The sequence below is a fragment of the Passer montanus genome, unplaced genomic scaffold (assembly GCF_014805655.1).
Source record: "Passer montanus isolate IOZ18808 unplaced genomic scaffold, ASM1480565v1 scaffold1, whole genome shotgun sequence".
In the NCBI taxonomy this organism is placed as follows: domain Eukaryota; kingdom Metazoa; phylum Chordata; class Aves; order Passeriformes; family Passeridae; genus Passer; species Passer montanus.
Genome location: NW_024356504.1, coordinates 21,316,777 through 21,330,036, shown reverse-complemented (window position 1 = coordinate 21,330,036; position 13,260 = coordinate 21,316,777). Strand labels below are relative to the sequence as shown.

General features: G+C 41.9%; 1 protein-coding gene across 5 annotated transcripts in view; it reads right to left on the bottom strand.

Annotated features, from left to right (window-relative positions):
- SLC35F5 (solute carrier family 35 member F5) overlaps nucleotides 1–4,195 on the bottom strand; it is a 31,103-nt gene extending 26,908 nt beyond the window's left edge. Inside the window, exons 1-2 of one of the 5 annotated variants that reach the window (XM_039712791.1) lie at nucleotides 4,156–4,195; nucleotides 1,144–1,214 (exon numbers count right to left, since the gene is read on the bottom strand). The gene's annotated coding sequence lies outside the window, so the exon portion shown is untranslated. Of the gene's footprint in view, nucleotides 1–1,143; nucleotides 1,215–1,858; nucleotides 1,961–3,609; nucleotides 3,628–3,732; nucleotides 4,129–4,155 lie in introns of those variants that run through there. The other 4 variants (XM_039712876.1, XM_039713032.1, XM_039712953.1 and 1 more) reach the window with 4 other exon arrangements.
- Between the last annotated feature and the right edge of the window lie 9,065 nt (nucleotides 4,196–13,260).

Below are 13,260 nucleotides of genomic sequence, written 5' to 3'. Positions count from 1 at the left end.
TAATCTAAAAAGATAAGGTACCTCCATGTTATGTCTTGTGAAAGCCCAGTGTCTTCCTTAAATGGATACAGCATTATTATTGTATTAAAACAAAACATCATCTTACATAAAACTTATTTATCACTTTTAAACTCAGATCCTACAAACGCATTCAATAAAATCCACTGTTATATAGGAAAAGGAATATTATACAAAATAGAGCCGTAAGTTTTATTGCCTGGAAGTGATAGAATTTTTATTATTATTATTATTAATGTGAAACGTTGCTACGCTCTGTTTTAGGGATATCCTGAATCAACAGGAGTCACACACTATGCTTAGGAGTCTCAAATTAGCCTACTCAACAGAAGTGGCAGCAAGGGCAGAACTAACTGCTTACCCAAAATTAGCTTTTGATCGCCTGTCAAGCATGGCTGAGAGTCTGTACACTGTTAACAGGGAGCAATAGCTAAATTCATGCTTTTCACCTCTTTGATTAAGAGGTAACTCATTAAGAGGGATCCCACAAGCCTCCACTGAACTCAACATTTACACACAGCAAGTTCAAACCTTTTCCACAGTTTACCACATGATCATAACTGCTTAAGATGACCCAACAAACTGAAAGATGAATTCTTTAAGACAATAGCACATGATTATCCATTCCACAAAGACAATGCTCACTGTAGGTCCTGCACATCAAGGTAATTACTCACAAAATCACAGAGTATTTGGAGTTGGAAGGGACCCACAAGCATCATAAAGTCCAACTCTTAAGTGAATGGCCCAGGGATTACAGCCACAACCTTGGCATTATTATTGTAGGGTTTTACCCTACAATAATACCCAGAACATTTAATTTATCAAGTGCAAAAAGTTATGATAACTTTAAGTCACCAGAAGACACAGAGTGCAATAAAAATTATGGATTAAAAGTAAATATCATATTCTACTCTATTAATAGAGCAGGAACTCAAGCATGTTTGCCCTTTGTTTCCATTATTAGGAAATATACAAGCATTCCACATAGTGTAACTTTAAACATACAAGCTCAAATCTGACATTTAAAGGAATATTAATTTAAGAGACTTTTCTTAATATCATTACAATTTTCAGCAAACAGCACTGAGACCTTTTAACATCTCCTTTTTAAAATTTATTTACCATTCCAACAGTCTTAGAGTTGGTGCTGTCATCTTGCAGAACCATTTTTCAACCAGTTACACGAAGATCTTCTGAAAAACAAACATTAAAAATTCTTATTATGACACTGTACTTTGATTTTAAAATGCTCCAGTACCCTAGATCATGTAAGAAGAGCCACCACTTCAATTTATGATATCAAAATATACAAAAAGCAGTCTCACTGTGCAGTCTACAGTGCATGTTCAGACAGCTGGGTGCACTGAAGCCAACAGGCTCAGCAGCCTGTCCAACTCTCCTCTTCTGAATATGCAACAGGCAACTTGTGAGGGCAGGAAATAAAACTGCACCATTGATACTTCATGTGCATGGGACAGCATCAAATAGCTCTTTGTGCAGATTATTTCCACATTACAAGCTCCGCCCAAGAAGAGAAAATCATGTGAAATTCTCAAACTTTTACTGCACTGACAATTAGGGAAGAGAACATCATAGGCCAAAGAATTGCCAAATCATTGCAAAACAGAAGTATTGCTGTTCTGGCTGCTCCAGGAGGAAAACACACAGCCTGTCTCTCCCCTCCACCACCAAAAAATAGAAAAAAAGGACATAGCAAGAATGTCAAAAGACAGAGAACAGCATCTCACTCACAAGCCATGGTGCAAGCAAGTCAGCTGGAAATTCTTCCTTGTATTTACTCAAGATTATTTCATACACAATGTGAAAGACAACATACCAAGATAAGGCTTGCAGGCAAAATAAATGGGTTTAGTTTTTCCAGTTATACCAGCTGCTCCAACATTACAAGTTCTGGGATACAACCTCCTCCCCCTTTTAACATGTTCTGTCATCAGTTGATTCTTGTTCCATAGTGGATTGCTTTTGAGATAAGAGAACCCTGCTTTCACTTTAACCAGAAAAAAACCCTGAAAGTAAAATGATTTACATTTATATGTCACAATCTGTAAGCCTGCATTAAAGCAACATTAATCTAACACAAATCTGACATTCACTCAACCTCCAAAGGGTGCCATGAGATCACAGCAAAGGCAAGGATATTCAGAAGAGATGGAAAAGTGAGCCTTATGCAACATGACTATTACATTCACTACAGCCCTGTCATTTTTACTCAGAGAACATTTCCTGAAGAATCTTAGAATATAGCAATGCAAAAGATCCAAAAGAGCAACCAAGTCTTCCATATCAGTACAGAGTTCTGCAAGTGGAGACCACTGCTCCCATCTGCAGAGGAAGTTACACAAGACCAAATCTGCACAGAAAATACATTAATTTTACTACCAAAATAAGAGAATTTGGCTTAATCAAAAGCATGTTTTAGGAATGTAACAGCCATGCTGTCAAACTGTCATGGCACAGCTGGATATGGGGATTTAAGGAATAAAAACACCAAGAATGTCTGAATGCTTTCATGAATGAAGTGAAAGCTTCCTATTCAGCAATTACTCAAAATTCATGAAACAACTCTTCAAAGAAATTTTCCTATATAAAACTAGTAGTGCACAGTATTAATCTGCTTTATATCTCAGAGTCCTTTCCAGCTACCAGCCCTCAGTTACTCCTGCAGCACCCCCAGCAAGGCTGTGACCCTGCTGGGCTTGAATTCTGACTGAAGGATTAGAAACACCCCAGTTTCAGGTCAGCAGAGTGAAAGCTGACAAGCAGAACCAACACTGACCTCCTTGTTATTCCTGTCCAACAACACCAAGAGAAAAAAACTCCATGTCAAGCTGCCAAGGCCTCTCTAAGCTTCACCATGTACACAGCAATCCCAGCCAGCAGTAGCTCCACATTTAACATCAACTGAGGATTACAAATGACATCCATTTCACATGCTGCAGATCTAATCTGGTCTAGTGCAAGGACTAAACATATCGTGCTTTGTCACTGGATATACAGACACAGATTCCTGATAAGAACCAGCAGGGCAGCTTGCAGGGAGACACCCCGGCAGCTGGAAGCTGAGCCTTCCAGGCAAGGTAGAAATCCATGAAATCACAGCACGTGGAGTGAGCAGGGGTCTCCTTCCTGCCCACAGATATCTCTGGGGAAAAGTAGCAGGAACAAAGAGAAGGAAATGAGTAACTCGTGTTAATGCACTCAGAGAAAAGTGAATGCCTAAGAGAAAAGATACGTGGGGAGAAAAGGGAGAAAAGCCCTGGGGACCTCGGGGGAGGAAGAATGCCTAGAATCTCACAACTAGAACAGGGGGAAAGGAAAGGGAGCTGCAGCCAAGCAGGGGAAGCACGTACCCCTCACAGCCCAGCGAGGCAGGACAGTGTGCCAGCTCAGAACCACTGAATCAGGCTGGAAAAGAGCTCTGAGATCATCGAATCCAACCCATGACCAAACACCACCCTGTCAACCAGACCATGGCACAGGCTTTCCTCAAACTCCACCACAGCCCCGGGCAGCCCATTTCAGTGTTCAAACACCCCCTCTGTACAGGAATTCTTCCAGATGTCCCACCTGCACCTCCCCTGGCACAGTTCAGCAGTGTGTGCTCTTGCCCTGTCACTGCTGCCTGGAAACTCGACCAAAGCCTCCTTTACTCCAGGCTGAACTCCCTCAGCTCGCTCTGACCCTGCTTACAGCGTGGTCCTGTGCTCCACACCCCTCAGCAGCTGCTCCTCCGGACACGCTCCAGCGCCTCCAGGTCTCTCCCGCAGCGAGCGCCCAGCCCCGGGCACGGCAGCCGAGGGCGGCCCCGCCGGGCCGAGCCCAGGGGCACCGGCACTTCCCCGGCACAGGCTCGCTCTGGGCACAGCGGGACCCCTCCGCACAGCCCCGGCCCGCCCGGGGGCGCTCCCCGGGGCGGGGAGCGGAGAGCGCGCTCCCCGCACCGCTGTCACGGCGGGACGCGGGGCACTCGCACAGCCCCGGCCCCCCGCGCGCACCAAGAGACAAAGTTCCCTCCGGGGCTCGGCCCCGCTCAGCCCTGCGGCGCCTTTCGCCCGCGGCAGCCCCGGCAGCGGCGGGACCCGCCCGTCCCGGCCCCGCTCCCGCTCCCGGTACCTGAGGCCGCGCCGGGCCCGGCGCCCCCCGCGCTCCGTCCCCGCCCCCCGCCGGCGGCAGGAGGGGCGCGGGGGGAGCGGCGCCGGGAGGGGCGGCGGGGACGGAGCGGGGCGGGGGCCGGCACACCGGCATTCCCGGGCCCAGCGCCGGCCCTGTACACTGCCCGGGCCCAGCGCCGACCCACCGCCATCCCTGTACGCTGCCCGGGCCCAGCGCCGACCCAGCGCCATCCCTGCACACTGCCCGGGCCCAGCGCCGACCCACCGCCATTCCCGAACACAGCCCTGTCCCCATCACCATCCCCGTCCACTTCCCTGTCCCCACCGGCGTCATCATCATCATCCCCATTCACATCCACATCCCTGTCCCCACCACACTCATCGTCATCATCTCCATCCCTGTTCCCACCACGTCACCATCCCCATCCCTGTCCCCATTCCCGTCTCCATCCCCATCCCTGTCCCCGTGCCTGCCCCCATTACGATGCCTGTCCCCATCACTGTCTCCATCCCCATCCTTATCCCCGTCCCCATTGCCATGACCGACCCCATTCCTATCAGCGTTCCCTTCAGCGCCCCCATCCCCACCTCCATCCCGGGCCAAATCCCTTCACCTTTCCTTGTCCTTATCCCTATCCCCGTGTCCATCCCGTGTCCATTCCTGTTCCCATCCCCGTTCCCATCCCGTTCCCAGCCCATGCTGCCCGCTCGGCCCCGTGTCCCGCCGGGAAGCCCGGCTCTGGGCAGGGCTCCGGGGCCGCTCCCGGCTCCTTCCCGGGGGACGGGGAGGCGGAGGGAGCGCTCCGCACAGCCGGAGAGCCCGAGCGGGCTGCTGAGCCCGGGCTCCTGCTGGACATCCTCCGGGAGATCGAGCGTCTCCAACGAGGGAGATGGAGCAGAGCCTGCTCCGGAGGCACGGGCGGTCATACAGCCTCTTCCAAAACTTTAAGATAAGCAAGTCAAAAAAAGAAAAAAAAAATCACCCACAAAAAAAAATCCCCAAAAACCTAAAATATGGCGGAACAGAGAAGGCAGAGGAAGAGAGCACGGAGTGAAGAACTAGAGATGGAGAAGTGGGATGGAGCTCGAAACTAGTCTGTCAAAAGAAAAAGAAAAAAAGGGGAAGAAGCAAAACCGAAGTGGGCAAGACCCTTGAGAAATGTCCTAAAATGCAGTGAGGTGGTGGAATCTTAGTTTCATAGTTACCATAATCTTTATGCTCTGTGATACGAAATCTCACAGCACCTGAAAGTAGTGGCAATTAATTAAATTTTTGCTTCAACACACTTTTAAGAGCATAAAAAGTGGTATTGTGTAGACATACAGGCTAAATTAAAGCAAAATTTCAAGATGTATATGTTAGTGACTAACAAGCTGCAAAAGGAAATGCTAGACAAAGTCCATCAAAAATATTGAATTAAATGAACTTTCATAGGCTTAGATGAAATTGCAAAATAAGATTCCAGTCCTGTTTGGTTTGGTTTTGTAGTCAATGTGTTAGTAGTCTCTGTAGTCAGTGTTGGTTACTATTTAAGAATTAAGCTCACAGTAGGAACCTAAAGATAACTACGTGTATGTCGCATCTTGCAGATTATTCAGTGTTCACCTGCTAACAAATAAAGCTTTTGGCAAAATTTAGCTATTACATATTTTGGAAATTTTACAGCAAAAACTGTTAGGAAACAACAGTAAGCAATGTATACACAAATAAAAAGGTGTTTAATTGTTATTAGGGGATATATATGATATAGCTGTGAAGTTATTTTAAATGCTACTCACACTTACAAACTGTTGAAATCAAACATGATATTTCACCCTTTCTATAGGTTAGTGATTGAAAAAAATCCATTCCCTCTCATATAAAAATGTGATGGCTTATCATCATATATCTGGGTGAGTTTTACTGTTGGGCTTGAGTAATTTCCTGTAGATAAACAAAAGTTACTTCTTTAAACAAACAAACAAACAAAAAAAACCCCCACAACCAAACTTGAAGAACTTTTAGTGTGAAACTGGTTTGGGCTTTTTTTGTGAGCCTGAATTTCATAATCCAGCTGTATTTTAATTTGCATGCAGTAGCACTAAGAGACATCCAACAAGTTTGATGCCCCATAAAACTGGTTGTTACAAGTAGTAAGATACAATCCCTACCCCGAAGCATTTATAGCATAAATGGCACAAGGACATGCAGTGAATTATACTCTTGGTTCAAACTGTCCTATTTTTATATACTCTGAGTGTACATTATAAATAAAGTATTGATTTGTTGTTCTTCTGGCCTCACTATCACTATTGGCCAAAATGAAATTGCAAAAATGTGCAACATGGTGCTTTCACATGAAATTGTGACTTTACAACTGTCTAAAGAGATTTTAGGTAAACTGAATTTCTCAGACAAAGCTTCAGGAAAAAGCAGTCCTCTTGAAATGGCATATTCTGTGGAATTCAGAGTAGTTGAATATATACAATGTAACAGAAAAAACCTGTGTACATCTCACAGCCTCTAATTTTCTTGGGTCTAGCAGATCTTTGTTTAGTATTTATACAGAGACTCAGTAAACTTACAGAGCTTATCCAAGGTCAGTCAGTTCATCAGCAGCAAAACTTGAAGAGAAAACCAAAGAGTTATGACTACAGTACTGTGACAGAGAAACTGCATGTAATACTTTCCTATATCTAATAATGCCTTTACTAAATAATGTATTGAAAAATATTATACATAATTTATATTAAAATGGGAGAAATGTTTTATATTAAAAAAACACCCTGCTGCATTTGAACAGGGAAAATATATAAGGCAGCAGGGAAGGTTGAGATTCCCAGGCTCTTCTACCTTACCTAATTAAGAGAAAAAACTTGGTTTGCTGCCCCTGGAAAATGCTTTCCCACAGTGACCAGCAGTAGTGATGACAAAATATCTGTGACATGCAGATTTTCTCTTTTTATGCTTTAGTCTCCTTTGACAGCGGAAAGCACATGAAATCCCACCTGAATTAAGAGCAGCTTTCTGGGTGTAGCTCCATGTGGCCTCTCACGTGTATGAGTTTTATTCTTTAGGAGGCAATGCAGCAGTTTGCACCTCAACACAGCAGCACAGTTAAACCCACCTTGTTAAGGTTCTGATTTTAACCATTTTGACTGGGCACTGCTGTCCTTCAGGTAGAGTGCCAAGATTTCTTCATGACAGGATGAAGCACTTACACTGTGGTTCCTGCGGAATTTTGAGAGAAACAGGTCAGCATTGTCAAAAGCCTAGAAGTTTGTAGCTATTATCCTTAAAAATATCACAAGACCTTTGTATTTTTAGCTCTTAAGTAATTTGTAAAATTCACGTGATGATCTTGTGTCTTCTCTGAAAGAAACTATTATGAGAATGATTCGCCTTTTATTTTTACTGAGCCTTTTTCAGGAATTAGATTTTAGTAAACACTTGTAATAAAACAATAAGTATCTTGAAAGTGTACACATACTGCATATTTATTTTTCTTGCTGTGAATATTTTAGTTACATGCATTTTTGTAGGCAAAGCAAAATTCTATCTATTTCCCAGCATCACTGTAATATTTTCATAAGATAAAACATCCACATAACATGCAAACCTTCTAAATTGCACTTATCAAGAAAATTTGAATTTAGTTTCTGCTCATATATGTTCTATTTACAAGAACATAAAAGCTGATTTGGAAGAAATAGATCAGATCCCAACAATGAAATTTAATACCCTGTTCATCTCAGAGCTCTACAAAGGAATTGAATTTACTTATTTTAGAGAAATGCCTCCTTCAAAAATCCTTCAAAAGGATTTGGAACGGATCTTTGATGAACAAAATGTTCATGTTAATGAACAAGGCAAAGCAGCAGAAGAGACTGTATTAAAAATTCAAACTGACAAAGTCAGTTTTGATCAACCTCTGCTCTGGGATTTGTTTCCATGGCACATCCTTCTAGTTTTTAGAAACAAATGGGTACCAGCATCCTTACCTGGAAGGATGTAATTCAGCCAATGCATGTAATAGCTCTGATGGACCCATGAATTTGGCAAATCCCTTTCATGAACCCAGGAACACCAGAGCTGTTATGGATTTACTGGCAGAGTCTTGTGACAGAACAGAAAATGTTTATTTTGCTTGGGTTCAGGCCACTGGATAATAATCTTGTCACACAAGTTGTAATCCTTGTTCCATTTCACCTTCTTCGCATTATTTGAGTTTTAATTGCCTTATATTTGTCCTCAGCTGTCTTTGAGGTGTTCTCACATCCTAAGTCCAGCTTTGTAAGAAGCCTCTTGTGACTGAGGGAGTGATTTTATTGCTCAGTTATCCTCACTGCCTTCCTCTCCTTCTGGTCCAGTTCTTGAGAGGCTGAAATGAAAACATTCATATGACTACATGAAATATAGTTAGACCGTTAAAGTTACAATTTCCAATCTGTTCGCAGTCCCTTTTTGTGTATTTACAAACATTTGTGTTTTTGACCTTGCTGAGCTGTTACATGGCTGTTTTCTTAATGTTTTACATGATGACAAGGTTCTAAGAAATCTTAGTGCTTAAAAATTTATTATTTTGAATAAAATCTATGTTGTTCACTATGAGAACTACTGGTACTTCCAGGAAAAATGTTCCTCTGCAGATGTAATAAAAGAAAAAACCACAATAATTTTTGCAATTTTTTATCAACCATTCCTTTTAATAGCTGTAGAAAATTAATTGGAACTGAGAGCTTTTTCTGCTTCCTACTGAACACTACTTGCAAATATTAGCTAGTAATAAAATTACAGATTAGTAAAACAACTCGTTTGGGGAACTTGCCATCACTAACTTCAGTCTCTTTACTCTGCTGATTTATAACAGGAAAGAAAACAGGAAGCTTTATTGGCAATGGGATTTCCCAGACTGAAAATTATTAAATTGCTATCACTCAATTATTTTCCGCAGATGAGTTGTGATCATTAATTGTTACTAAAAAAGACAATTTTAAAAACCATTTGAAAACCTATTCAAGCAAACCAAAAAGTAAATGGAAAGTAAACCTTTTGGAAGTGTTCTGAATTACTGAAATACCATGCCATTGAGAGAAATCATATGTAGGAGTGGACTGCAGGTGTAGTCTTGATGCATGTTGACAACCAGAGAGCCATTTGAACCCCAGGGCTGGCAGAAATGCATGTGTGAGCATGAATACCTGTCCTGCTGGAGATGTGAGCCAAAAACACCAAACAGGCCTTAACAGAGAGCCAAAAGTGAATTTTATTTACACTGAATATCCCCATGAAAGCAACTCTTCTAAAGGTCAAGTCAAGCAGTTCTCTCAGCACAAGTCTAACCAGATGGAGCTGCTGATAATGTGACCCCGCATGTTCAGAACACAGAGCAGATTTTTACATTTGTGCTTTTGCACATTCCTGGGTGAATAATCACAATGATTCAGGGAGGCACATTGCAACATAAGGTGGTATTCAAAGGGAATGGAAGCATTGCCCAATATGGCAATAGGGAACTGATCCCTTGCTGGGAATGCATAATGCTCCAGAGAGGGCAGGGATTCTCTGGGAAGGGCCTGAAGCAAAGGAATCAATGTCCCACGTGGATTCTTACCCCATTAGCAAGGGAGACCTCCTGAGTATGTGTGGGTTCTGTAGAGAGAGCCCACAAATAGATTAAACTGGAAGCTGTTTTACAGGGAAACACAGGAGGGAAAGTCTTGTTTTTCATATCTTTTAGTTTTAACATCACTGGTCTTCTCAGTGCAGATGCTCTTAAACTGCACCAAAAATGAAGTTTTATCAGGTGAGGAATTGCATGGACGGAGCTACTGGTTTGGGGCTTTGCTGGTGCATTATTTTTAGATCAAAATGTTTCAAAGTGTATTGTTCACAAAGGTCAAGTCTGCTGGCTTGTTAGGATGGCACACCAAATTGAACAGGCATGTAGTGCTCCAAATAGAGATTTTAATGCCCCTATTCTCACAGTAAGGACTAACATAATTAATGTAATCTGTTTGTCTAGAAGATTTTGTTCAATTTATACATCATTAGCATAATTTACCAGAGTGTTTGCTTTTAATACTGTTTTTTAAAGCAGCAGAGTGAGAGAAACACTTGGATACAATGTGTTAGTTTTTATATATTTTTGATACTGGACATGTGAAGACCACATCATTAAAAATTGGCTGTGGCCTTCTTCAAAGACATCCACATGATCGATGTCAGACACAGCACTGCAGAACCACAAATCAGCTTTTATACTTTTTGGTGATTCATTAAGGTATTATTTCAGGAAAATTTCCTACAGTCTTTGAGCAGGACAAGCAATTTTACAGAAATGAGTTAACAGTTTCTTTATATACTAGCAAACAGAAACAATAAACCCTGTATGGAGGCACCCAGCATTCAGAAATAGCGCTTTGAAATTGTTTCAATTTTGTATGCAAGCAGCATTGTCACTAGAAATAGATTGAGTTATACACTTATCGAAGAACACAGTATTTTTAAAGTGTTCCACTGCTGACTAACTTAAGTGGTATTGTATATTGTTTCTAAATAAATCATACATCTTAATAAGAAACTTGGACTGCAGATAGCTGTGATAATTGAAAAAGATGTTGCACGAGCTGTTCACTGCCTTCCCCCAGCTCTGGTGGAGGGAACGTTCCCTATTCTGTGAGAGAACATTCCCCATCCTGCTAGAAAGAAGGCAGCCAAACAATTTAACCCATCAGAAGGAGTATTTTTAATTATGTCCCATTTTGTCTAGAGACAACTGGAGAGTGCTCATCCGTGCTTCTCTGATAGAGCTGTGGGTGCTATAATATCCAGATGACTGATATAATATATTCAAGCAGCACTCTGCTACATCCAGAGAAGGACACCTGTCCATGTGAGTTCCAAATTCTCCTCCTAGCCCTCCTCTCCTCCCTTCATTGTCTTAAAGTAAATACAATAAGAGTAATGTGGCACAATGACCACAGATGTGATATAATGACCTTATCACATCTATTGTCTTCTGAAAGCTAATCTGAGGAGTCAACAGCTTGGGTCAGCTGAAGAGAATATCTTTTTATCAAAAGTCACACACCAAGGAGAAATACAAACACATAACATATGAGTGTTTCTGAACAATCCTCTTATGAAAAGCCATTAAGAATGAGAAGTCAAATATTAGCAGCCAAACCCTCTCAAAAGTTGATAAGCAACGGTGAAAGCCAGAAAAATGTCTCAGAACAGAAACCCATTTGTTTACTTGTCACACACTCAATTACTTGCAGTTTCAAATGGTTGGGTAGCAAAAAAAACCCATGATGCCATTGCACTCTCTATGACTCTTCATGCTACTTCTCTTGTGAAATCACCCACTAGGTTCACCTTGATCCTCTTTTCCAATTCAGTTTTTCTTGCTCTGGTACTTGCCACTGTTTTAAGGCTCAGTTTTACCCTTGTGGGCTTCTGTGCTCTGCTGAAAAGCTCACATAACAGTTAAACACCTGCTAAACTGCAAACTGGTGACACACTGGTTTTATTTAGCACATTGCTGACATATTTGAAAAAAAAAATAAAGGACCACTAAATTAAAAACGGTGGTTTTACATAAATTTTCGAGTTATCATGGCTTTTACCCAAATTAATGTTCATGACACAGTGAGAGTGGAAGTTGATGCAGGTCAGGCAAGCACAGCTGTGATTGATTCAGGTCCTCCGTTCAGCTGAAGTGCATAAGTCACACGAAAAAGGCAGCAATCCACATTTGTTCCAGCCAAGGAAGTAAATAGGTGCAACTGAGAACACATCATAATGTTTCTATTAGACAAGGAAGGCCAGACTTTCCGATCATGGGCAAACTATGCACTGCTTTTCCTTGGCTCCCAGGTGTGACTGTGTGGAGCCTGTGCAGTACAGATACACCTCCAGGGCAGAGGTTTGTGACCTGCTTTGCAGTTGTAGGGATTCTGCTGCCATCCTTCTGCTAGTTCACTTGCAGTGGCACTATAAAGGATTAAGATGTTATGAAAAAGAAGAGAATAACAGCATGCAGATAACCAATTTTGAATGGAAAAGCAAGCTGTAAATAGGAATGCAGTTTCCCTCAATTTCTGCAGATTTTGCCTCAGCCCAGAACATCAAGTTCTTAAGGCATCATATTTTCAGACAAATTCTTTTTCTAGGTTTGTCTTTTGATAGACAATTTGCCGTTATTCCTACCAAATAAAACAGGCAATAGTGGTGTTATCATCGTAATAGTACAAGGACATAAACAAACCCCAGTTTATAAGTTTCTCTCTTCTTTACACACCTTGTTTCAGTGTACCAAGAATTATAGCTGGGTTTTTTCCCATCCTCCATTTAGAAAAAAATATGGACTAATTATATTTTGAAAGTTAATGGTTTTAGTTGATCTACATTGAGCTCTTGGAGAGCAGCCACATCAAATGAGCTCCTGGTAATTTGCCACGACTTCACCATGTGCAGCTCCATGAAATTACATGCCTCCCATATGGCTGTTGCTATAGCTATGCCAAAATCAACCAATAACACTGTAATCTTGCTTGTGGCCCTTCTTGGAGGAAATCTACACACATCCTTTATCTGGGTAGATAAAATGTTTTGGGTATTTTTAGCTCTCTGTAGTATTCTCTCAACTACTGGAGAACTTATTTATATTAAAATACTCAGCACATGATGGTTAAGTGATTAAGCAGTGTACTTTATAATAAATACTTAACAATATTGTCTAATAGATAACCTAGACATGATTTTTCTTGGCTGTTTCTTTAGGTTTTATTGTCATGTTTACCTGGGCTTAAGGGCTGTCCAGTGTGATGTACTGGATATTAAGGTGCCTTTTAAATTCAGTTTATACCAATCTGAATGGCAACAGGCTGATCCAGGCATCATTCTCAGCTCTCCTGGGCATTTCTAAAATCCTTCTACCCTGGAACTTCCTTTCTTTTTTTTTTTCACTTGCACTTTACTGCACTTCCCAGGCCTGGATCTATATATGGATTCACAGCGTTGTTCTTTCTGCATGTTCAAGGGCAGGCCATTAACTGCATGAAAATGATCCAGAGTGAGCAGGATGCTGAAAAGCTTCCCACACAGCTCAGCAAGGGATTT